Source organism: Armigeres subalbatus, chromosome 2, assembly GCF_024139115.2.
Source record: "Armigeres subalbatus isolate Guangzhou_Male chromosome 2, GZ_Asu_2, whole genome shotgun sequence".
Classification (NCBI taxonomy): Eukaryota; Metazoa; Arthropoda; class Insecta; order Diptera; family Culicidae; genus Armigeres; species Armigeres subalbatus.
Window position 1 is genome coordinate 254,465,345 of NC_085140.1, and position 27,735 is coordinate 254,493,079.

The 27,735-nt window shown below is 36.9% G+C and overlaps 1 protein-coding gene across 7 annotated transcripts in view; it reads right to left on the minus strand.

Moving 5' to 3' along the window:
- The window catches only part of LOC134212092 (uncharacterized), a 272,835-nt gene that overhangs the window by 168,491 nt on the left and 76,609 nt on the right, over window positions 1–27,735 (minus strand). The gene's annotated exons all lie outside the window — the stretch shown is intronic.

The following is a 27,735-nucleotide window of genomic DNA, read 5'->3' on the forward strand; positions in this document are numbered from 1 at the left end:
CATTCTCAGCCAAATAACTTTAGGCTAGATATCCTAGCAAAGTCTGAAAACATAATAAGATCATATAGAAAACATATTTATATAATATAAATGTAAATCATATGTATAAATCATCATGATTGATTACATATTTTGATCTCATTTTGCTGTACATTACTAATTTGAATGATATGACATCAAACTGTGTACTTATTTTGTTATCGGAAACCAATATCAAAATTAGTTTTCGATTTGCTCTCATCGACAGCAGGAATAGTTTATGATTGAATGTCACAGTAAGTTATTTCTGATATTACGTTTTGTTATTTGTTTTTTGTTTTGTTTTTTTACCGTTAAAACGATCATAAAGATATCAAATTAAGTAAACATAATCGATGATTCCACAACATTAAAATAATATCGATTTCCTCGGAAAGGCTTCTACCAAAAAGTCTTTTCAGTTAAACGACATATGCGGCCTAACAACTTTCAGGAGTCTCGTTTTGACCGTCATCCAGTGCGGTTGGTTTTGCGCTCTACTTTTGTGCGGTGATTCGCACAAAAATAGAACAATAGAACCAGTGCAGTGACCGCGGTCGAAACAAATGTGTAGTGCAATAAAATTAGTTAAAAAAGTGCTACAGCTGCTGGAGACGCGCGCAGGCTCGTGCATGCCAGGGTTGATCAATTGTTATCAAGGTCAATGCCCTTGCTAATATTTTGATCAAGCCTATGAAAATGCTCAAACATGTTCAGCGTCAGAATAATTGAGGAGAAGAGGTAAGACTTTGATAAACTGTAAATATATTTAAACACGCACCCACACAAACGCACACACATTCACATATACACATACACAAATACACATATACATACATACACTGATGGCCATAGGTATTCGTTATATTTTCATTGTAATCTACATGACAAATACTTTTGTCTATCAGTGTACTCACATACACACATATATACATATATATACAAACTCATATACATGCATACATAAACACGTACATAATTTTTATTATATATATTAGGTATCTATATTATTGAAAGCGTTTTGTACGGGAGGTCCACGCTTTCTTCATTTCCCCTCGATTCCAAGCTATTGAGTGACTTCAGCTATTCCTTAAGCCGCTCAATATCTAGGAGTCATCTTTGCGGCACATACTGCGTAGTTGGCCTGGCCATATGAAAAGAAAAATTACGGAATTCAGAAACTGTAATTTTCCAGGATGCTTTCAAGTATTGGCTACGCAAGTATGAGATTAGATTAGATTAGATTAAATTATATATGCGGCCTAACAACTTTCAGCCTTGTAGCTTTCTGCCAAACGACTCTTTTCTATTCAAAAATTAAAAAAAAAATTATAAAAAAAATTAAAAAATAAATCGTTTAGATTTTTTTGAAATTCAACGAGAACTCCTTCGTAATTCTCCTTCGCCTAGTTTTTACGGAAAGCTTTTCAAAATTTCAACAAGATATTGTATGGGATTTTCATGGAAATAATTGGTATCTTCACTAAATATTCTCTGGAGTTTCAACATGATGCTGTAGAGATCTATTAGGAAATTACACGGAAAATGCACTGAACCTTTGGAGTTTCCACTAGAAAATTTGAATCGGCGTGGAAAATTATAGATCAGCGGCGTGACAAATTTGAAACGGCGGCGCGCCGATGCAAAAATGTCGGCGGTGGCGGCGCACACCTCTAGTCTAAGGTTTGAGTTGCTTGGATAAAATCAGTAACATTTATTGCTAACCCCTAAGCAATGCAGCGTTCTGCTACTACTAATAATATACATTACATACAGCTACGTAGTCCTACGTCACCTTTGCGTACAACCCGATTGGTCTGCACCTTTAAGATTTATCTCATTTCATAAGCTTATTTGATTCCTTCTAATTTTTGTCAACTATATACCAACTTTATACTATCCAAAATCTAGTGATTGTTAGGCTATAATTAGTGTGCACACTGTGCAGCACTTGTTTGATGATTTCTTTTCAATTTTTAAAATAGTTGAATTCGACAACAAAGTGCTGCTTGGAAAAGTTGACCTAAACTGAAAAAAAAAATCGATTGATCCGATGAATTAAAATGGGAAAAAGAACTTTTAAAACTTACTATTTGGGGAACAGCAAATTTGCTAGGCGACAAGAATCAATTAAAACAGAAAAAATATTTTAAGCTTTTTTAGTGAAATTAATTCAACCGTCTAAGACGAGTTAGTACTTTCCATTTAACTCCACTACGTTTTGTTATCTTTGCAGATACGACCTCAACTGTGAGGCCGTCTTCAGTGTCTCGTACTTGACTCGACTTGTACAGAACCACGACGTCTATTTTTTCGATTTATCTTAAGCGTATAATGTTAGATTCACAATTTTCTGTAATAAAGAGTAAATAAATATGAGTTCAAACACCCTTAGCGTAGCTTTATAGCATATTATTGTTGTGAAGTCAAGAATGTGAAAAGTGAAGAATCATCCTGCGAACTTAAAGTCCCACTGTTGATGTCGTTAAAAATGTAGTTAACTGAGAGTAAAAAAAAACTCAGATTGACCCACATTACGGAGATATTGCTATTCTCGTGTTAGACAAATGAATAAACCTTCATTGAGCTATAAGTCGATTGGTATTTGACACTATGAGTCTCCGCGCTTTATACCAAAAGTTCGGTTTTGAAGTGATCTGTGAAGTGAAGCCTGTCCACGTTAAATTTCGGGCACTTCGGTAATGTATTATTGATTTATCGACAATTCATTAATTTGGTTGAGAACTAGAACATGCTGAAAGCAGCACAAAAACGAAGGGATGTTGCTGTCATGTAAATGGATCGTCTTAGTGGTTTGTGAAAATTTCAAAAATCTCTTCGGTAAGAGGGTGCCCGAAATTTAACGTATACAGGCTGTAGCCTTTGCGTACACTTGTTTTACGAAAAAGACAAAAACGTGCCATGAAATCACCAGAATAAAACCGATTAACTAAGATGGTTAAATTTTATTACTTGAAAGCCATTCCAGGTCTAGTTTATGTCCGCAATCAGCTACATAGCTTCGCACCTGAATCAGAATCGTAAAGGCTTATTACGAGGAAATATCTTCGCATATCCAACGGTACCGAGTTATCATGCACATAACGGTGGCATAATTTCCAGTACCAACGTGTTGTCTCAATTTTGGCACTCATGAATACACGAACCATAAACAAAAGCAGAGCACATTAAGTTCTGGTGCTTGATCCACACACACCCGTCACATAAACAGTCGAATTACCATTTTTCCGAGTAGCGCGTCCTGCTTCGGTACACGTTCAACAACGCGAAGGTGGATCCGTGCGATAAATGAATTGCGTTCTTTCACCATGGTTGGTAATCCCATAAATAGAACCGAACATGAATAAATCATCTCGGTGCCGACTGTATTTGCAATCGTCAGTAAAGTGTGTTGATTCCAATCAATGAGTGATTGGAATAACAACCATTAACCTCATACTGGGTGATAATGGTGTCGGAACGACAGTCTATGCTTAATGTTGAGCTGTTCTAAAATAAACAGAATTCGTTCTACCTAAATTTGTAAAAGTCCTGAATATTTGATTTTTTTTTCTTTTATTAAATGATGTGCAGAGCTTCCCTTAGATGTTAAATATTCCTAGATATAAAATTCGACATAACATACAAATCAGGCTAAGAGAGAGTTCAATAGAAAGGAAATTTATTACCCATAACTTTTGAATCAATTTTTGTTTTTCTATTAAGTTTTGCGACATTCCAAATGCAGGTATTCATAATGCAAAGCAGAAATTAATTTAATATTGTATTGCTTATCTAAGACATGAATTTAACATTGCAAATAAAATTCACATCATCAAAAATAGTGACCTACGCAAATGTTTTTTCATTCTTATGGCAGATGGAAACTTATTTGCTGAAACACCAAACAATCACATATTTCCACATAAAAAGGATATTTCAATCTTAATGCCACCAGCATCCATTAATACTGATCGTTAGGATTACTACGGTATCAAAACAAGCGAGAAAACACAGGCGTAATAACAAACTTTCCGTGTAATCGCATTCCCCGTCGTGTGTATCACTGCGAAATCCAGTTTTCACTGCTTCGCACAATTTTCTTCGAAATAAGAACCCAAGCGCGATGGTTATGGTTATCGGAAAATCTAGCTTCGAAACAAACAAATAAATCACCGGAAATTCAATAGTGGTACGTACAGCTATCGAAACCCAGATCAATCCACCTAGCCGTGATGATGCGTTGTTCATTCATTCAGTACAAAAACATTTTTTTTATATTATTACCATAACTTCGAAACGCAGTAACCGTTATGAGCCATTATAATAACTGTTACTCGTCGAATGAAAATTACTGTAAGCCGATTGAAAAACTGCGTACACACATACATTCTGGCATCACAATAAGTAGATCTGATTTGATTAGTAGGGTAAGTGACGGCTTCGGCAGGTTTTGTTCTATTATTGTGTATTATGCAATTTGGCCACAATAATTTTTTGATATGCAAAGAATGTTTTGGCCAAATTTAAGCATAATTAGTTATAGAAAACCCCCTGACAATAATAGAACAAAACCTGCCGAAGCCGTCATTTTTCCCTATATGACACTTAGACCTTCAATCTAGGATTTTTTTATTCGGATAATGAACAAAAGTTTTCTGCACAGCGCAAAGCACAAAGCAGAACGCAACCTATCACAGTTCCCAAGAAGTGATCAGGACGTGTGGGTGTTGTGATACGCACATTATATCAACCAACGAATGTAGATGTTTGTACCAAACCATCATGCGACGCCACGATGTCGCCATTGATACAGTTTATGATAAAATGGGTTGACATGTTATCAGGAAACAATTTTTATCGAGTATTGTAGGTACCTATTTTTTAAACGAATGCGACATATAAGGACATAGTTCAAATGACGGGGAAGCTCAATGATGATTGCATTTGATTTATAAATAGCAGTACAGTTTGTCGAATTCCTTTTCAATATCTTACATCATTATCTTACAATTTGTCAATAGATTTTATTTATTTCATTTACTGTAAGCTCAGCTACTTACATAATTGAGTCTTATGTAACAACACTGGTAGGGGTCTCCAGCAGCCTTGCGAGCAAAGGCGTAGGATTGGCATTCCGGAAATGGCGAGTTCGATTCTGGGTCCAATCGGATGTTTTCTGGTTGTTAATTTGTTGTCAGTCAGCTTCCAATATTACTAAATTTTAATTTTGTTTTATCGTCTTGAAATGGTTTAGTAATTCATTAGAAAAGTGTCAAGAAATTTTTCGAAAGGTTTCTCCAAAAAACATACAATTCTCGAAATTCCTGAAAATATTCGAAGAAGGGTGTTTTTCTTGGCATTACGTCTGAATTCCAGAGTCTCAATAGATTCTTACTAATGTCCAGGACAGCAGTAAAACCAAATCCTGTAGTGACTTTGGAATGTTGTCTGTATGCCAAGGAAAACACCCAAAATATCGAGATTACATTCGATCCATCATCACATCATACATCTTCGGATATTCTTAGAAATCCCTTGGGTATTTACTTCAGGAGTTCCTTTGGGATCTTCATCTAGAAACTCCTTCAGGCATTCCTCGGAAATTTCTTCAGTAACTCTTTCTAAAATTTTTCCAAAAATTCTGTTGATCATTCCTCCAAGAATTTCTTCACAAAATGCTCTGGGAATGAATCCAGGAGTTCTCTTTAAAATTCCTTCAGGAATTTCTTCTGAGCTCTCCACAAATTCCTCCCATTTTTTTTCTTCTTGCAATTTGAAATGGATAATACTCTCTTGCAACCAGATAGACCATGTTCTGGTGAATGGGCGCCATTTCTCGGATGTTATCGATATGCGGACATTCAGAGATCCGAACATTGACTCTGATTCGATCACGGTTGTCAACTGTATCGAACGAAAGATCACAGCGAACGATGCGTTACAATATCCAATGATTATCGGCGGAAGGAGTATCGGCTGAGTACCGCCAGAAGCTCGACGAACGGATAAGTGCAATCAACGTTAGCGACAACATCAACGATCTATAGAAGTCGATCCATGGAGCGGTGAGCACAACAGCACGAGAAGTGGTAGGCACTGCACAGAGGCTACCCAGGACGGGTTGGTTCGATGTGGAGTGTCAGAGAGTGACAGACGAGAATAACTTTGCCAGAAGCCGGATGTTGGTGTTGGGTACCGGATCGAATAGAGATCGGTACAAGGAAGCAAGAGCAGCCGAAAAACGAAACCACCGCAGGAAGAAAATAGAGTACGAAGAACAAGTTATTACTGAGGCGCAGGAAAAAATGGAGCAGAACGATATGCGGAGGTTTTATGAGTCTGTCAATGGCGTGCGGAGAAAGACAGCGCCATCTCCCGTTATGTGCAACAACCAACAAGGGAATTTGCTGACAGATAAAACCGAAGTGGCTGCCAGGTGGAAGCAACACTTCGAGACTTTGTTGAATAGAGGAAGTGACGGTGCATCGGTGAACAGAATAAATATTAGCGACGATGGACAAGCTGTGGAGTCGCCTACACTAGATGAGGTTAAAAAATCTGTTAAAGAGCTGCACTATATTATGCCGAAAATATGAGAAGACGAGGAATTGCCTGCTAGCTGGTTGGACGGACTCATTTGCCCACTCTTTAAAAAATGATACAGACTGGAGTGCGCCAATCACCGAGAAATAAACTTCATTAATTCGGCGTACAAAATTATGTCCCGAATTCTGTTCAACAGATTGAGACCGCTTGAAGAGTCCTTCGTCGGCGAATACCAGGCAGATTTTTGTGAGTGCCGATTAACGACAGATCAAATGTTTACCCTGAGACAAATCCTTGATAAATTGCAGACACATCACCTGTTTATTGATTTCAAAGCAGCGTACGAATCAGTGAAAAGGAATGAAATTATGTTAGACATGGTTTTTCGGCGAAACTGATACGGCTGATTCGTCTAACGTTGGACGGATCGAAATAAAGTGTAAGGGTTGTGGATGAAATATCAACATCATTTGTTACCTTAGATGAATTGAAGCAGGGTGAAGCACTCTCGAATCTAATGTTCAATATAGCGCTCGAGGGAGCGATTAGGAGAGCTGGTGTGCAAAGAAGCGGTACCATTATCACAAGATCGCATATGCTCCTGGGATTTGCGGACGATATCGATATTATCGGGATTGATCGCCGTGCCGTGGAAAAGGCTTTTGTGCCTTTTAAGAGGAAGACAGCGAGGATTTTACTCATGATCAATACCAGCAAAACGACGTATATGGTCGTTGGCAATCAACGTGGGTTCATTAGTAGCGAAATGGTGCTGGATGGTGAAAAAATTGAAGTGGTAGAAGCAGTTGTGTATCTTGGAACATTAGTGATGTGCGATAATGATGTTACCCGCGAGGTGAAAAGGCGTATTGCAGCTGCAAATAGGGCTTATTACGGACTTCGTAACCAGCTTAAGTCCCGTAGTCTGCAAACGAAAACAAAACTCGCGCTGTTTACTACTCTGATTCTTCCGGTGGCTTTATACGGCCATGAGACATGGACGCTAAAGGAGACCGATCGGAGAGCTTTCGGAGTGTTTGAGCGTAAGGTGCTGCGGACAATACTCGGCGGTAAACAGGAGAAGCTGGATATTATTAAGCTTATACAACACGGCAGACTACGGTGGGCTGGTCACGTTGTTCGTATGCCGGAAGAACGTCCAGCGAAGATAATATTTAGTAGAGAACCCGGAAGAGACCGCAGGCTTCGTGGAAAGCCGAGTATACGATGGATTTTTGCAGTTGAAGAGGACCTGAGGGCGCTCAATGTTCAGGGCGACTGGAAGCGATTGGCCCAGGATCGAGTCCAGTGGAGAAGGATACTCCATTCGGCGTAGGTTCATCGAAGAGCTGTAGCCCAACAAGTACAAGTACAAGTAATACTCTCTTGATTCTGCATGTTTTATACAACTGGCGTTACTACCAGATAGATCAGAATAAACGCTTACTTTTGGACACGCAAGTTCACCAAAATAGTTCGAAAGTAGAGCACAATCGCCGTTCCAAAAATTATGGTCAGAATCAATTACGCCCATTTGAAAAAAGTTCCTAGATTTCCTAAAGGAATTGCTCCTGCAGGGATACTTCAGTTCTTTAGAAATACATTCAGAAATTCCTCCAATAATTTCCTTCCAAAAATGTTGCACGGAATTTGGAAATTCCTTAAGTTTAGAATGTTTCAAACAAATTTCAATTTGAAACATTCTCAAATTTCTTCATGAATTGCTTTGGATGTTCCCTCAAAATTTATTCTAGAAATTCCTACAGATACTACTTACTTACTTCAAATAAGCAATTCTAAGAATCCCTTCGGAATTTCCTATAAGGAAACAAAATTCCTTAATGAATTCTTTCGGAAACATCTTTGAGAGTTTCTTTGGAAATTCCTTGCGAAATTTCTACGAAAGTTCCTAGAGGAATTACTTGGGATATTTCTTTAGGGATTGTTTCAAAAATTCCTTCACGTATTACTTCCAAAATCCTCAGAAATTTCTTTAGGAACTCCTTTGTAATTTGTTTAGGAGTTTATTCAGAAATCTGTCGAATCGTAGTCGTAGCCGACCTGACGGCCAAAAACGTCAATAAGCCGAAAGGGACATAAGGTTGAACTGGTCATTTGGCCGAATAGGTGATTTGACAGAAAATGCCGCACAATGGGATCATCCTAAAAATAGACGATCGAAAATGTTTTGAACCCCTAAACGGCATTTTTTCGCCACGGTGTCTTCCTAAGGTAGTCTCATATTTTTTCCCAGCATCAGCAGGAATAGAAATTTCAAGGGTCAATTTACTTGAATACCCTAGCAAAAAATAAATTTTATGAGAAAATTTTTTAGAGGGTTGATGACTTCAGCAAAGTTGTAGAGTATATTATTCTGAACTTCTTTGCTTAATAAACCTTATACTTTGGACTAACATTTGTAGGAGAAATCGGTTCAATTTGGTAAACTAACTTCAAAATCGGGTTTTAGGGTTTTCCATGTTTTAGTTTCAATTAATTAACTCAGTTTGTTCTGTGAACTTGTATATCTAAGTAAAATATAGCAATTAAAGGAGACTCAATGGGAAAATATAATGATATAATGATTATTAGGTCAAATAGGTACTATTTTATTCAATGTTTTTTTTTTCAATTGGCACTTGGCACTTAAACTTTTAAAAGTTTGTTAGCCCATTATGTCTAGAATGAGGTAGGGGATAAATAATTGTCGGGTCTCATAAGGCACATTTCATCCAATTGGTAGGTATTTTTAAATATCTCAAAAGTCAAGGAAAACAAACTGTTTCGTGAAGTAGTCAAGCAAAATCGAATAAATTGTAAGATCTCGTATTTTTTCTTCAAAGAAGAATTCTTAAGCTTTAATTTTATAATAATAGAAAGAAAATCGGTTCAGTAGTTCAAACGTTATGGATTCTTGACAAAAGTAAATATTAGAAAATATCGTTTTTATAGAGATGGTATATCGTAATGCAGGTATACGTACAGTAGGGTGGCTCAAAAAACACTTTTTCAAATTTTTTGAAGGGCCGCCTTCTTATTCGGTTCTATTTGATGCCCTGTTGCTCTGGGCAAAATTTCAGCCAAATCGGTCAACGTTTGGGCGGTGCTAAACTCGTTGGAAGTTTAAATGTAAAAATGTATGCAGAAACATCCATAAACAGTGATTTGCAGTTGGACGGCACAATTTACGATCAAGAACCATGATACTCATTCAGTTCTTGTAGAATTAAATACAGAATGTTATGCTGAAAACCGCGAGAAGCTTAGAGATAATTACGCGAAGATTTTAGCATTTTATTGGAGTGTGGTAGGGGTGAATTTATTTCTTTTCAAAGGTAAAAGAAACGAAATTTGCTCAAACTCCACTTCAGAGAAATACTAATAACTTAGCCGGGCAAACTCTAATCTTCTCGCGGTTTGACTCCCTACGATTTCCTTGATCTTGCTTGGATAGTTCACGAAACAGTTTGTTCTTCAAAATTTTGGAGACATTTAAAAATACCAGTTGGATGAAATGTGCGTTATGAGACCCGATAATGATTTGTCCCCTACCTCATTCTAGACATAATGGGCTAACAAACTTTTAAAAATTTAGCTGCCAAAAAGTGCCAATTCAAAAAATAAACATTGAATAAAATAGTACCTATTTGACCTAATAATCATTATATCTTCACATATCCTAATTGTATATTGCTGGAGTCTCCTTAAATTGCTTTATTTTACTTATATATACAAGTTCACGGAACATACTGAGTTAATTAATTGATACTAAAACATAGAAAATCTCAAAAGACCGATTTTAAAATTAGTTTACCAAATTGAAGCGATTTCACTTACAAATGTTAGTCCAAAGTATAAGGTTTATTCAGCAAAGAAGTTCAAAAACATACACTAAAACTTTGCTGAAGACACCAACCCTCTAAAAAAAATTTACGAAATTTTTTTTTGCTCGGGTATTCAAGTAAATTGGCCCTTGAAATTTATATTCTTGCTGATGTAGGGGAAAAGTATAAGACTACCTTAGGAAGACACCGTGGCGAAAAAATGCCGTTTAGGGGGTCAAAACATTTTCGATCGTCTATTTTCAGGATGATCCCATTGTGTGCCGTTTGGCCGGAATTGTCAGTTAGACAAAATGGGTCATTTCCCCGACGGTCACTAAGCCGAATGGGCGAAAATTTCGGTTGGTCTAAAAGGTTATTTGGTCGAAAAAGTCGTTTGTCAATAATGTTTTTTAATTACTTTATTAACGTGTTTTTGAATGAAACATCAAATTCAACACAGACCCGAAAATGGACGAAATTGTCGTTTGGACTTAACCGTCGTTTGGCCGAAAGCGTTGTTTTCCCGAATATGTTATTCGGATGAGCAGGTCGTTTGGCCAAAATGGTTGTTTGGCAGAAAGGGCCATTTGGCCGAAAAATTAATTTGGCCTAACGGGTCATATGGTCGAAAATGTCTTACTTCTTACTTCGCACTTCTCACGGCTCACTCCTTAATTCTCACTTCTTATTTCGCACTTATTACTTTTCACATAAGATGGAAAAAGGAAGAAGAAAAGAAGAAAGATACGAAATAAAAGTGAAGGAAAAAAGTAGAGCATGAGCGTTATGACCGCACAATTCGTAATTGCTACTCCGTGATTGACTAGAACTTGCGAAATTGTAGAGACAACAATAAATGGGGCTTGGGATTAGATACCCATTCTCAATGTAGACGTTTCGGGAGCTCAAATATGTAAAGTCAATAACGGGGCCAGCCACGTCCTTACGGTTGTGGTCATATAGGAAGGGAAGGCTTGTTAGTCCGACTCTCGTTGATCGAGTATGCCTCTGCATCTCCACGATTGTCTTGGGATAGGATATCGTTTTAGTTACAAAGGATATTTTATCTGGATTCACTTCGGTAGGCGATGCGATCTATAAGATGGGAAATAACACTATTTCGCTGTCTCACGGCGAGAAAAAGTTAAACCATGCACCCCCGGTGGCATATTAAAACTGATGAGAATCACGTTTTAGACGACCGAACGGACGCGCAGCACTCTACTTGCCCTTGCACTCGTCTCGACCGGAGAAAAGCGCAATACAAGCCCATGATCCACCGAATATCAAACAGATGGTACACCAAATGATTTGTGCTCTGGAGCAACCTAAAACATCTCCTATGAATTTATTTGAATTGTGGTCGATTCAAAAGGTTTCTAGAGACTTAGACTGAGGACGGTTTTTACACCTTTCTCGAAAAAGTCGTTTTCAAACGGTTTTCAAAATGGTCGGAAAACTCGTGAAACCGCGAAAAATCGATTTTCGATGAAGTCGTTTACGCGGTTTTTGTGCTTTACGCCGTACGTATATCTTGCGTAAAAACTGACTCCGGTGTAACACTATTAATGTACAGTTTAATTGGTTTGGTTGAGAAACCTTATATGCGACATTTTTGACCAAAATGAGATTTTTATATATTCTGAATCCTCGTCCAAATACACTGGGGTAGCTTTTTACTCGGTTCAATTTTGCTTTTTTATGGTCTTTGGATTTAATGAAACATTGTGTTGACCCCACGAAAATATCCTCAAAAATCTAAGAAAAACCACCTGGCCTTTAAAAAATGATGGCAATTAAGGTGGATTGATGTTGATGAGGTGGAGAATCCGCGTAAAAAGCGATTCCACTGTTTTCTGGCAAAAATACGAAACAGATTTTTGTTCGAAAAAATTTAGGGAATTTTGCATGTGTTTTAGAAACTACATATATCCATGCACTTGTGAGAAACGGAGCTAAGTAGTTTCTCAGCCCTAATAGTCCTAATTGTAGTCAATAGTCAATACGACATACATGGTATTTGCATATCAACCAGAACAATATTATTAGGCGACACGAAAATCACCAGTAACGACATCTAATTATCGTAGGCTAACTAACGTCATAGCACAGTACAACATTATTGATTATCTGTTATCATAATGGCATGGTTTGCGTATGTTATTTGACGCCCTCGCATTTGATCCCTGCTTTTTGTTTAGTCTTTTCCTTGCTATGACTATTTTATACACACATATCAAATCATTCATCCGAGTAATTGGTGGTAGTAAGTATTGACTGTGGCCATCACCGCCGCCAGTCAGTAGCTGGCGGAGAAAAAAAATACACAAAACAAAAACAACCGAGTGCACGCGATATATAGAAGGTCAATAAAAGGGAAATAAAACAAACAAAGCGCTCGGCTCTGGGAGAACGGAGTACTGCGGCGGTAGCGCGAACATGGCAAGTGCACAGCGCGAGCACCAGCATGGCGACGACCACGTACACCGCTTCTGTAGTCAATCTAAGGCTAATAAACGGTTTCCGACCTTGATTATCGATGCGGATGGTCGGCTTGGTCATCGGTGCGGTATCCGGGCTTTTCCGTATCGTGGAACCACACTGCAATGGTAGTGACCCAAAAAAAATGATTGATGGCGGGTCGAGTTTACATATTGCAAAATTAGGGAGAAATCCATCTCAACAGCTCCTTCATTCCCGTTTTCGATTTCAATTGCACAGCCTTGTACCACAGACAAACAGACGTATCACTGGAGAAATTACCATCGACCATAACTTCAACGATCAATTTTAATTTGATTACTTGCGCATTTCACAACTAGAGGCGCTATCGTCGTAATCCTTCGAGTTTGACATTTCACTCCAGCGCCTTCTGGTGCCAATGTCAGACGAAACATTCTTTCGTGTAACATACTCGCAAGATGGTGGTAGAGGAATTGAACGATGGATTTAAAAAAAAACAGGCTGTTTCGTCTGTTTGTCTGTGCTTGTACTAACTAAAGTCACTAGATTTTAGAAGCATTGGTTGTGAAATGTGAAGTACTCATTATGAACAGAAGGTATTAGTACCGGAATAGATTTTCTCTCTATCTAGTCTATATTTTGTCCATCCAATAACATCCAATCTGAAATTATTATTTTTACAGTTGCCATGCGAATAAAAGATTGAAAGCAGATTTGTTTGAAATGTATACAATGTAAAATTGACCTATATTCATCTTAGAATGATCTTTTTGGCTTCATAAAAATGGTTCCAATATGTCAAGTAACTCAGGCATGCATTTTCCATTAGCAGAGGAAATGCACCGGCAAAAGAGCAATCAGTATTGTATGAGCACAGAAAAAAACGTCAAGGTGAAATTTGTCGGTCGAAACAAAATTTGGTGAGTTACGAACCGGTACAAGGGTGCGGCACATGGGATTTTCTACTTTTGTGAAACCTTAAAATGGTAGTATTGCTTTTGACTGTCACGTGATTCGATTAAGAAATAATGCACTAAATTGAGAGAATAGAATAATTTTTATAGGGGAACTGTTCCATTTTCCATCTCACTGAACATATATTCATCTCATCGCGAAACAAAGAAATACGGCACCAATTTCGTCGCTTCTTTTTGCTAACATGCGTGCTTACTGCTGAAAAAATCACAAAAATAATAAACAAACCAAATACCTTTTCATTGTTTTGTTTTTCGTAAGACCAATATCGGAGCTATGAGATGAAGTCCGAAGCAGTAACCCTATATCTGAGCAACTTGGAACAGTAGTAGTCTAGAGCTAGACACTGAAAAATTCGTAAATATCGTTCTATAAAAATAATATCCTAATTGACAACCTTTACTCTTTATCGTTATAATAAGGTCAGGGACTAAACTTTGCAAAATTGACTTCAAATCTTTGCAATTCTGTTTAGTTATACAGGAAAATATTAGAATTTTGCAATCAATCGTAAAATAAGTTTACCCTAATGCGTACAAATAAAAAAGCACAAACGAGAAGCATGCGATTTGTGTTATATAGCATGACCGAAAGTGAATCACAAATGGCAAACAAAGGCCAGTTACGTGTTACTGTGTGGGCAACTGCGGTAGCCTGCGGCATGTGAACGTTCAGTAAAGTAGCTTATTTTTGGTAATTTCGACAAAGGTCCAGAAGAAAATTCGATTTACTGCCTGCAGTCGGTCAGGTGGAGCCACATTGTTCGGGAGACTATTCACCATTATGCATGCTTCTGGACAATGGCTGCGACAATTTCGTGGACAGCAGAACGAGTTGAGGAAAACTTCTCAATGGATTGCTTCTTTCTTGGGGCGGAACGAGGAAATGTAGGAAAGTTACCGAACACAAAGAGTGAAACCATGCGGACAAGGTTGCGTGGTTGATACGGTTTTGCTGGTATTGGTTGAATGAAAATGTGTAAATTGGTTGGATAGTATATTCCGTGGTCAAAATCACTGCAGTTGTACGAAAACAGTCGTAAACCAATAAGCTTTTTGTTAGAGGCACCCCATGTTAAAAAATAACTTTGAATGAACCAATTTGAAAAAAAAATAATCAATACAAAACGTTAAGTAAAAAGAAGAAAAAATAGCAAACTTTATTTTGAAACTGTTTTCAATCGCATATTGACCATATTTCTCCTATCAAAAGATAATCTCTAGTTAAGAATTCTCTTGGAACGACTACCTACGTTTTTGTAAAGATAGATGATCTTGTTTACTTTGGATGGCTATTTGCAACTCAGTCACTCACCTGGAATTGGAGATAAAAGAAAATAAAAATAAATTGGATTACATTGAATTGAAGCACAGCAACTAAGTTTAACATTTTTGAGTTCGGCATATTCGTTCACCGATGTACTTAAGTAAATAATGCAACTGAGTTTCTGAAAAAAATGACGTTTGATATTTTGCTTATGGCATGTTCGGTTATGAAACATGAACAACCAAGCCAGTTTTGGTAATAGTTTCGCTCGTTACATTATCCAAGCCATTCAAAGGATTTCCAATCCTGAAAATTTGAAAAAAAAAAAATAAAAATAAAGCTGACTCACCAATTAACTGTTGATCATGTGGCTTTAGTTGAGTTTTTAAATTAATTTCAATCTTAAGCTTCCTTGTGCCCTTTTCTCTTTCGATCTTTCGTGGCAGCTGTTCATCACCAACGAAGCCATAAGCAAAAAAAATCTTCATATTCAATCGCTGCGAATGAGCGATGCCCACTTCGAAAAGAAGCGAAACATTCCACTCCAGAAAATTGTCGAAACTTAGATATGGTAAAATTCAAGTTACATCTGAGCGCTGGTCATATTTTCAGCAAAATCTGTCCACGAGCAACCGAGATCTAGAGCTCCAAATTTGACTATTTTGTATGAAAAACGGCAAGTGGGCACTTTGTTATGTAGGCCATTGTAGGTCTCAACCTAGCAGTGGTACGAGAATAAATTCAGTTACAGATTATGTTTCCAGATTTATTAAATTAAGGGGGGTCCGTAGCGTAGTTGGCTACACGTTCGCCTTTCAAGCGAATGGTCATGGGTTCGATTCTCAGCCCCTCCACCAAAACCCTCGTCAGTCGCCAGATGCGAAGCCTATGCGGTGGGGTGAACACAATGGACTCACGACGAGATGGACCAGCAACGACATCAACAATGAATAATGGAAATATCTAAAAATAGATTCTGTGTGGATTCTGGCTGCAGAATACCACAGTTGATCTCGGCATAGTAGCGGTTAAGTAACACAGAGTGCCTACCAAATAAATAAAGGAATAAAAAAAAATTCAATTAAAAATAATAGGAACACATCTATATCAAAATTAGCATTAGCATTAGAATTGAGCAATTTGCATAAATTCGTAGGTGATACAAGCCTGGAGTATTGTACCATAGATTTTGATTTGGAACTAATCATAATCTCTTAGATAAAAGCAATACACACTCCAATAGTCGAGATCTGTCCACGTCTTTGCGAATGCTGAGGAAGGGGAAGGATAGTTAGTTGGACACCTACTTAAGAAAGATGCAGAGAACTCTCGTAGGTGCCACGAGAGGTTTTGCAATTGTTAGAATGAAAGGTTATAACAGTAGGAATCGTTTTGGTAGAACGTGAAACAGTGAAAGAACTAAGATAGAAACACAAAGTAGGAAAGGGACGAGCCTGGAATTGAACCCACGACATCCTGCTTATAAGGCATCGAATCCCATCGAAGGAAAATGATTACCTCCAATATGTTGTTCAAAAATTTTCACATGATGTATATATTAAATAAATGTATCATTAACTAACAAGTAAGAAACGAAAAGTGAAAAAAGTAATAAATGAGAAGTGATAAATGATGAGAAGACATGAAGACACATGAAACGACATGTGGATATAAGAATCGGGAGTTGGAAACTGAAAATTGGGACATAAGAAGTGAAAGGGTGAGATGAGAGAAGCAAGAAGTAAAATTGAGCATACATAAGTGAAAAAGCATACAGATTGCGAAAGAATAAAAGCATACAGAAGTAAAATTGAGCATACAGAAGTGAAAAAGGATGAGTGAGAAGAGAATGGTAAGCGAAAAATGAGAAGTGAAACTGGAAAAGTGGTAAGTAAAAAGTGAGAATTCTAAAGTTAGAAATAAGAAGTGAAAAGTAAAAAGCGAGATGAGAGCGATAAGAAGTGCGAAATGAAATGTGAAAAGGTGGTTGAATGTTAAATGAAAAAATCGAGAAGTAAGATGCGAGAGGCAAGAAGTGAGAAATAAGATTATTAGAAGTGAGAAATGAAATGTGAGTATAGAGAAGCGAGAAATGAGATGTGAGAAGTAAGGTGTAAGAAATAGGATGTGAAATGTGATAAATGAAAAATGAGAAGCAAGGAATGAAAATTTAAAAAAAAAACGAAATGCAAGAAGCGAACAGAAAGAAGTAAGAAGTGAGAAGTTTAGAGTAAGAAATGAAAAATGAGAAGCGTGAAGTGAGAAATAAGATGTGAAAAGCGAGACGCGAGAACTAAGAAGCAAGAAAAGCAATTTCAGATAAGAGAAAGGAGAATTGAGTAGTGAGAAACGAAAAGCAGGGGTTTCTATTCGTCTGTAAAAACTAAATTTCCTTTATTTTTCCAGGTGCTTTACATTGATTTCCAGGTAAAAACAAACGTGCCATATATAGATTTGTGCAGTAAAATAATCGATTCAAACAAAGTAAGTATTGCGAAAAACTTTTTCATGGGAAATTATTGGTGACCTCACAACATTTTTCCACGTAAATTACTTAAGAAATTCCTCCAGGAATTCCTTCGCAAGTTCATTCAGAAATTCCTTTTAGGAGTTCCTTTGAAAATTCCTTCGAAAATTCGTTCGGAAATACAGTTGATGCCAAAAGTATGGGATAGATAATTCGTGACCTACGTTCGCGTGACCTACCTCAAGTCTGCTTAGACCTGTAGGTGATGAATCCAAACATGCACTACAACATAATGGACAACAAACGGCCAAGTTAAGCTTATTGAAGCATATTTTGGCAAAATAATTTCAATGGTTACAATTTTTAATATGCATTTTAAAATTTTATGGGACTAATAAATTACTCTTATGCTGCATGGACCAACTGTCATTGTATAAATGTTAGTGTTTGTGTTACTTCTATCGATTGAAATGATAATTTATTTTGAATTTAAAAATGTAAATAAAGAAATTTTCAATTAATAACGTTGGTTCCGTTGGAACGTAGAGCCATAGAAGTGTAAAAAGACGTTCACGATGCATCGGTCATCCGGGAAGACACCCCCAGGCGAACCATAATGCAAGCCACAACGTTCATGACCTCAAATAGCCGGATGAGTAGTTGAAAAAGTCCTTTTCTCCTTGCTAATTGTCAATAAGATGATATTGTGAACATCGCAGTGAAATGTGGCTTCGTAAAGTTTTATACACACCTGAGCCTAACAGACAAAGGCAACGGATAAAAATGCATAAGTAAAACGTGAAATGTGAATATGGTGTCGAATACACATTTTTCAGTTCTACTCAACCTTCCGGAACTCGCATGGCCCTTAATCATTCACGCAGTCCTGCCTCTGTTGTGAATGATGAGCGTGCTTTTTTGAAGATGTTTTACTTTTTTAACAGTTCGAGTTTTCGAAGGTTAATATTGTCTTTGTATTTGACATGCGAATTGGGATATTAATGTTATTATAAAACTCTTCTCATCGATTCCTTCCGATGGGTACCTTATTTGTTTACTTTCGTTACAATGTTTACTGGAATACGGCAAATACGTGTTCTTGAATTTCTGCCCATTATGTTGAAATAGCTCTCAATCTCTCTAGAAAATCTTGACGTAAACTAATGAAAACAATATCATTGTAATTTGTTATCATTGTCATATCAACAAAAACATTGACCCAAAATGTGAAATATTGCATGAAATAAAAAAAAGTGAGAACAAAATAATTGACTATTTTTTAATACACGAGTATGAAAAAAAAACTAAATTACTTCTGGACATCAAATCAGGTAACCCGAGTTTTGGAGCGAAAGCATGAAGGGAGTCGTTGAGAATAGACGAAAGAAAAAAAATCGAAATTCGAAAGCATTCCTCGTGGCCTTTAAAGTTCCGGTTCTGACGGAAGTCAGCGAACAAGAGTTCTGGCCTGCCAAAGAGTTAGACGTTTTCAACGAGACCTAGGTCATGCGAGTGCGAGTCCAAGCTACTTATGTCTTCCCGCAACACATCTAAGCCCCTCGAAACGGGCATACGAACCCGTCGACCACTCTTTATTTATTTATTATCAGACTAAGGCGGGAGTGGCCTGGCCTGAAGTCTTCTCCAATTCAGCTCGGTCCATGGCTGTACGTCGCCAACCACGCAGTCTGTAGAGGGTCCGCAAATCGTCCTCCACCTGATCGATCCATCTTTCTCGCTGTGCACCTCGCCTTCTCTTGATCGCTGTCGAGAACCATTTTCACCGGATTACTGTCCGACATTCTTGCTACGTGCCCGGCCCACCGCAGTCTTTCGATTTTCGCGGTGTGAACGATGGATGGTTCTCCCAGCAGCTGATGCAACTCGTGGTTCGTCCGCCATCTGCACCCCACCATAGATGGCACGGAGCAATTATCTTTCGAAAACTCATATTGCGCGTTGGTCCTCTACGAGCATCGTTCAGGTCTCGTGTCCGTAGAGATGTACCGGTCTATTAAGCGTTTTGTAGATAGTCAGATTGTTACGGCGGCGGACTCTATTCGATCGGAGCGTTTTGCAGAGTCCAAAGTACGTACGATTTCTTGCCATGATGCGTCTCCGAATTTCGTATCGTTATCGGAGGTCAACAGTGAGCCCAAGTACACGAATTCTTCAACCACCTCGATTTCGTCACCACTAATACAAACTCGAGGTGGGTGGCCGTCGACCACTTCTTGCCACTTTTTAGCCACATGAGACTCCACTCTGAAGTTAAGGTCCTCAGTAGAAAAAGAAATACTTTTACATCTACTTACGCCTCCGCCGGCCAACTAAGCCTCGTGAATCTCCGGGGTCCTCCGTTCTGGATAAACGAAATCTTCGGACGCCTCCGGCAACGAATCAAACCACGGGAATGTTCAAATACATCTTCCGTTGAAGACCACAACAAGCCACGCATCATTTTCCTAGTCGCATGAACTATCAGATAACTAATATCAGCAATTGTCAGCATCGATTTTCATCTCTTAAACTAATCTTAAACAAAAATAAACCCACAATTTTTTGTGATAATCTCCAGCAGGTATCATGACGACCCTGAAAAGTTGAAAGGGCCAGGAGAGCCAGCTGGAGGACGTAAGAACGTCCACTCCGCAGACGTACGGACGCCGTAAAGAGATTGTTACTAATTTAATGATCCCAGCCATAATTTTATATTTTGTACCATTGCAAGTACTTTCCAGTCTAACCATATATTGTACAAGAATCAAGATGCAAAGATGTGTCTCTGGGTGAGAAAATCAATCTCTCAAAATTTCAGCTCAATCGCTTGTTGCATAAGCTGGCGCATTTGATTTGAAATTTGTATGGGGATTTCAGCCAAAATGTATAGGAAAATACACCTTCGTCACTCATTTGATCTGGATATTGGTTCTGATTGCTCGATTGAGCTCAAAATTGCAAAAAGGGCAGTTGGTATGTTACAGAACATTTTCACAAATGATTGTACGATGATTAAATGAACTTTTACATAGCTTTCTGGAGTTTGGAATCAAAACATTAAATAATTTTTCGCTGACGTATTAGCAGTACCTCCTCTATTTTAGTAGGGTTACTGCTCCTTGACTTGTTTCTTATTGTTGTGATTTTTTTCAGCAGTAAGCACGCATGTTAGCAAAAAGAAGCAACGATATTGGTGCTGTATTTCTTTGTTTGGAAAACGGGACACTTCCCCTAAAATAGCACATTTTGCCCAAGTCTGAAAATTTTATTTATAGAATTTTTAAACTTCAAATACTATCATCAATGAGAAATCTATAAATGCCCTACATTTGCTTGAGTAAATAAAGTCTTAATAGTTAAAAACAAAGCTAATTAGAGCGATTCCAAGCAACAGCATCAAAATTTAAGAAAATTTTTAATTCATGATTTTCTATTGAGTTGAAACTTTGCACAGTTTTTCAATTTCATCTAAATCGTCATTTTTCGATATCAAATCTTCATATTGAGTCACGACTAACTTTTCAAAAGGGTGTATGTGAAAATGGTTCAAAATATTTAAAAGCTGCACAGCAAAAAACGGAATGTTCGATTGTTATGATTTTTCAGCAAAGTTAGACAACTAAATGGTGATTCTTAAGAAAATGTGCACAGTAAAAAAAATTTTTTTGCCTTTAAAAATATCACTTTTATCACAAAAACTCAAATATCTCAAAACCCTATCTTTTTCGAACGTAATTTTTTAGGGAAAACGGTCCATTATATTAGCTATCTACCATAAAAATTTGGTGATGGTAAACTAATAAACAAAAAAGTTATGACATTTCAAACATTTCACAATTTTCACACATAGTAAACTTAAAAATAATTTCCGTGTATTGTTTTTCAAGAATCGCAGTTTGATGCTGATTTTATTGTTAAGGGCCTTGCGTGAGTTAAACAAGTTGTTTTTATGATATTCCATAGGTATTTATGTATTCATCGATATTATGTATATTATATGTATAAATATTATATGTATGAATAAATAAAAATGAATTAATATTATCCTAAGTATTAAATTAAATGTGGCAGTTACACAATGTTGTTATAGAAACTCTAAGAGTTTTGGGTTTGAATTTTGGTATGGGTTATGATATCATGAAAACAGTTTATTAATACTTATTTTTATTTATTTTTATTCAAATTTTTTAAAATATCGAACACTTTTGAATTATTATCAGCACAGTTTGAGTATAGTTTTGCTTTAATTTTATTTTCCGACAATGGAATGAAACAGTGAAATTTTTGGGTTCCTTGGATCGTTTTCGCGTTATTAAATTGCTCGCTGAGCTCTGAAGCCTTTATTTCGTACTCTTCAGTAGTAGTAAAACAAAATGATAATTTGGTTGAATCTTTTTCTTTTCTACGATTTGCCCAATCAAAAAGTTCTTTCGCAGTTTTAATTGGATGCTCACGTTCTTTGGCTAAACTTGCTCTTGTGGCCATGCGCTTTATTGTTCCTCCAATAGCATCACAAGGACCTTTGCCGTGTGATGTAGCAAAAATGCCATTCTGCATCAATTCCGTACATTGATTTAAATTGACATAGGCTCGAAAAATTCTTACGATTTTTGTACTGCGACGCTGCTCCATCAGACATGAAATATATCTTTTGACTTCTTTATGCTTATCAACGCGTAAAAAGTTAATCATTTTTCAATGAACAAGTTTACGGATACTGAATCGTGTCTTAAATCTTCGGAAATTATAATAAAACTTAAGTGTTCAATTTGCGTACTTCCATTAAAATAAATAACGAATGGATGAATTGTAGCTTGTTGTACGTTCCAGTGATGGGACTGCACTTCATCTTGCAATACAAAGCGGTAATTTTCAGAAAAATCACAAATGACTAAAATTCACCATTTTGTAATGTATTTTTCGTATTTTTAAAAAGCTGGATTGTTCTGTTTTAATGAAATCGTGAGGGATTAAACTTTCTAATTTCAAGCAAAATATGACACAAACTCATCTACAGGTTTTACAATAGTTTCTATGTCACACCTATCCGTGGTCACCCATTGCTCAAATGATAACTGATCAATATATTTTCTTCAAACTCAGCGAATAAAGTATTTTCCAATGATGAAGAATCTGGACAATCCGAACAAGATCGTAGATAGCAATTTGATGTTGTATTTTCACATAAAAGACTACCAGTTAACATTTTAATATCCTTTGTTAAATTGATTCTTTTCAAACTATGTAAAATAAGATTAATATTCTCATGGGTTGTGCGCACACACACATTATGTGTTCCTGAATTGGAAAGAAGCTTACATTGCCTTGGCCGAAGGCTTGCAAATGAGGAAAACCTATTTTAATATTATCGTGAATTTCCTTGAAGCGTGTGTACGCTTCTTTCAAAGTCGTCATCATTAATCGTTTTTGGATTGCTTGACGCTTTCCATCTTTTTACTGATACATAATCTTTTGACCAGGCATAGCTCGACTTACTTCATCATCTTCAAAATATTGAACTACTATTTCTTTTGTCTCATCTGTTAATGCAGTACTAGACCTAGTATTTTTGGTTGAAAGACAGTTATTCTTCAATTGTTTTGCCTCTTTTACTGTATTTCTATTGGTTTTGAACTCATCAATGGCATCCTGAATAGACCACGAACTTGGCAGCATCGACAAAATCAATAATTTTCTTTCCTTGTCGTGGCTGCATTCGAGAACCTTTCCTTCATATTTATAATTACCTCATCGTAGTCTGTATTTTCCACATCATCAGGTCCTAATTTGAAGAGGTTTCTTCGTACAGCTTCGTTTATTTCACGGTATTTTTTCTCCGGGTAATAAACGTAGTCCATCTTACTCCATTTAATCAGGTCACTTTTATCCCAGCTATGCCCTCGTTAAAGCGTTCGATGTTGACCTTTTGGATACACTCATCTTCCGATTGATTTGTTGAAACAGATTTCGCTGATGGTACGGTGGCAAGGCTCTCAGCACTTAATACTTCTGGTAATTCCTCAGTTGTTGTCGATACATCTGGCAATTCCTCAGTTGCTGTCGTTTTCGAACTTCCTGCGCTCTGCTCAACCGATGATATACAGATTGCTCTTTTGTCAACGTTTAGACGGCAGGACGTGCAAATGCGTAAATTTGTATTCAATGTGGACATTGGAGCATAACCAGTCGCTTTCAGTTTATCTATGGTGCTTTCGGTGAGATTTCGTAACTCTTTTGAACACTTTTTTCCATCAAACGGCCTACAACAGTTGAGAAAGCGACTACTCATGTTGTTCGTAATATTTCAATAAACAAAATCACTTTTAAGTTTTTACTGACTAGTTGAAGATACCCGTTTCCTCCCGATCATAAAGTCTATTCTCTAAGAGGTATATTTTTTGCAGGTAAACTATAGACGTACACGTGTATATAAATCTTTGATTTTGCAGCTTTTGTCTTAAAAATAACATTTCTGATATGTTTCTATCAACGTTATTATCAACAGGTTTCAACACTATTAAAAGAATTTTTCGCCAGTCACGTGCAATGAAAATTATGACACTATCAATACTTTTGATCACAACACTGGATCGTGTCTAAGTTTCTTATAGATGCTATGAATAATTAAATCAAAATATCATGAAAACAACTTGTTTAAATCACGTCCCTTAACAATAAAATCTGCATCAAACTGCAATTCTCGAAATAACTTACACAGAAAAATTTTTTTTTACTAAATGTGAAAATTGTGAAATGTTTGAAATGTCATAACTTTTTGTTTATTAGTTTACCATCACCAAATTTTTATGGTAGATAGCTAATATAATGGACCGTTTTCCTAAAAAATTACGTTCGAAAAAGATAGGGTTTTGAGATATTTGAGTTTTGTGACAAAATTATATTTTTAAAGGCAAAAAATTTTTTTTACTGTGCACATTTTCTTAAGAATCACCATTTAGTTGTCTAACTTTGCTGAAAAAATCATAACAATCGAACATTCCGTTTTTGCTGTGCAGCTTTTTAAATATTTTTGAACCATTTTCACATACACCCTTTTGAAAAGTTAGTCGTGACTCAATATGAAGATTTGATATCGAAAAATGACGATTTAGATGAAATTGAAAAACTGTGCAGAGTTTCAAATATTTTCGAAATGGTCGCTCAGGATCGACTGACATGCCCCCGTGGAATGCCTCATTAGTCTTATTTCCAGAAGTTTTGAATAAACAAGCAGGGCTGGTAGCGGTCAATGTCGCTCAAAATAGTGACTTTAGTGACCAACACTGGCGAAAAAAGGGACCAAATAGTGACTTTCAGTTGCAGAAAAAGTGGCCAAATAGTGACTTTGAATTTCATTTGCAGTAACAAAAATTGACTTTTATATGAAGTTAATAAGGCCAATACTAATAATTTTCAAATAATTTTTAATTATGTCTCCCTCTACTATCTTTTGGCCGAAAATATCAATTTGAGGGCGCAATAAATTCAGCAAAAGTTTTGAATTGCCAAAACATTATTCAACAGATCCGATGAGAAGAAAACTGTGTGCTTATTTAGTGGAATGTCTTCATTTGTAATGGATTATTTAATTCCATTACTTTGCATTCTTTACAAGTATACGTATTTCGACCTTAACAGTAATGACGTCTCTAGTCTCTCAAGTCGAGTCAAGTATGAGACACTGATCAATGTTTACAAAATGATGGAATTAAATATAATAGTTCGTCTTAAGACAAATGAAATCTGATGAGTTTGTTTTATTTTATTCTTTTTAGTATTTATTTTTGTATTTTCGCCCCTTTAACCACTGAAAAACACAAATACACAATAAGGTGCAATAATGTTTAATATGGGTTCGAACTTCGAAAACTTGGGTTCGAACTTCGAAAGCGAAGGCATTTTTTTATAATAGAAATTTATTCAAATAATTTTTCTATAATAGAATTTTATTTAAATAATTTTTATTTAAATTAACTAATTTGACTCACAAAGTTCATAAATCTGAAACCCAAGAATCATCTCGAAACCTAAAGAATTTGTTCAGAATTCCGAAAAGCCTAAACAAAAAGTTTGAACTACCAACCGATGAATCATACACTCAAAATAATAAAAATATTTTAAAAAAATCCAGCTTCTCTCGATATCCAAAGTTTATACAGCCTCGAATGTTTAAATAACCATCAGAATAGATTTTGGAAAATATTTAAGTTTTTATCGGAGCAGATGTCGAGAGACCATTCATTTGGCTTCTTACGGAAAAAATATGAAATAAATCTTTCTATGAAGGATCCCTTACGTAAAAAATGTTCCACTTCCAAAATCCTTTGCAGTATCAAGCAGTGATTCAAATTTTTCCATTCAGTTTAAAAACTCGAAGGTGCAGCCCAATCGGGTTGTACGCAAAGGTGACGTAGGACTACGTAGCTATTCGAAATTGATGGTATTTGCCATAATAATTTGTGTCGTTTTATTAACATTGAGCAAACTGCTTGGAGGCCAACTGAATCAAGAAGTCGAATAGTTGTTCCCAGTTGGATGGACTTTGAGTCTCTAACCGTGGAATTAACATGACTCATCAGCCGCTGAAGCTACTCGACTGGCTTTCAGTCGGGGACATCACAATCCTTACTTTGCCACGTACGCTTACATCGCGGGCGAAAATCAAACGTTACAAATAAATATTTTTGCGTTTGGTTTCACGCCACTTCTTTTTTTGCTTATTTCTCCTTTATTTCGGCCATTTTTGAGTATGGTGTCCTCCAAAAAGGTCTTTATACAAAAGAAGGTTGATCCGACAATCCGATATGAACTTTCTTCAAGCTTGAGCTTGAGCTTGATTGACTGCTCGTAGTTGCTACTCCATTATGACCAGATCAGCTGTTCTTGCACAGGGAACCAACAGATGTTTGCTTGGGACTAGCACACATCTTCAATGTACAAGTACTGGTGATCTCATTTGTTAGGTCTTACTGGCGCCTGCCACGTCAGAATGCAAGTCAATGTAGGGAAGGAGGAGGAAATGATGATGCAATCACTCGCCCACTGCAAGCCGAATATACATCTGCACTTGCCACGAGTTCATGCGGAATTTGTTGGAATTTCTGGGTTAGGTTGGAGAGGCAGAGGTCCATCTTGGTTAACGAGCTGCCAATGTGATAGATAGGAGAAGGTAACTGATGAAATTTCTAATTGGATGTAGGAAACGAGCTCTATAGTTCATTACTGTTGGAATACTCAAGTTAAAGGTACAGGAATAGTAATGGAAACGGTATCCATTTCCAGTTCTAGCGATTTCTAGAACATGAGAAATAAAGAGAAAGATACAAAGTAGGAGGATGGAACGGACCTGGGATTGAACCCACAACCTCCTGGGTATGAGACAGAAGCAGTAGCATATGACTACCAAGCCCGTCAATCCGACAATCCGATATGAACTTTCTTCAAAGTGCAAAACTCAATCATAACTAGCAAATTTGATAGCGCGGCGGAGGGAGATGATGCAATTAATTTGAACGGATGCAATCACTAACAGCAACCAAGCTACCACGCTAAACTCGATGCCGCCGAAACAATCCATTTTCGCAATTAACTCTTTCTTTCCATAAAATGTTGGTCCTGAGAAGAACCAATATTCTTTTCCCAATGCGCCTTTCCAATAACTAACTGCATCCAATCGCTTGTCGACACCTTGATGATTTTTCGCTAAGCCTCTAAAAGTTGAAATAAATTTTCAGCATTGCCACACTGCCAATCGTAAATAGCGAATTTGATAGCGCGTCGGAGGGAGATGATGAAGTACATTTGAATGGATGGGATCACTAACAGCAACCAAGCTACCACGCCAAACCCGATGCCACCGAAACAGTTCATTTTCGCAATTAACTCTTTCTTTCCATAAAATGTTGATCCTGAGAAGAACAAATTTTCTTTTCCTAATGCTCCTTTCCAACTAACTGACACCACAATCTATTCTATCTATTCTCTATATCTTCTCTATATATAAAACAAAGTTGGCATTTGTACGACCGCGCATAACTCAAGAGTAGACAACCCAATTTTTGCTAATTTATATCCCTTTTCTTCTTCTATTTACGAGGAAAAATGTTAAGATGAAATGGAATACTTTAAAGATCAATGCCCAATGTTTTCGTTGAAATGGTTTTTCGTACAATT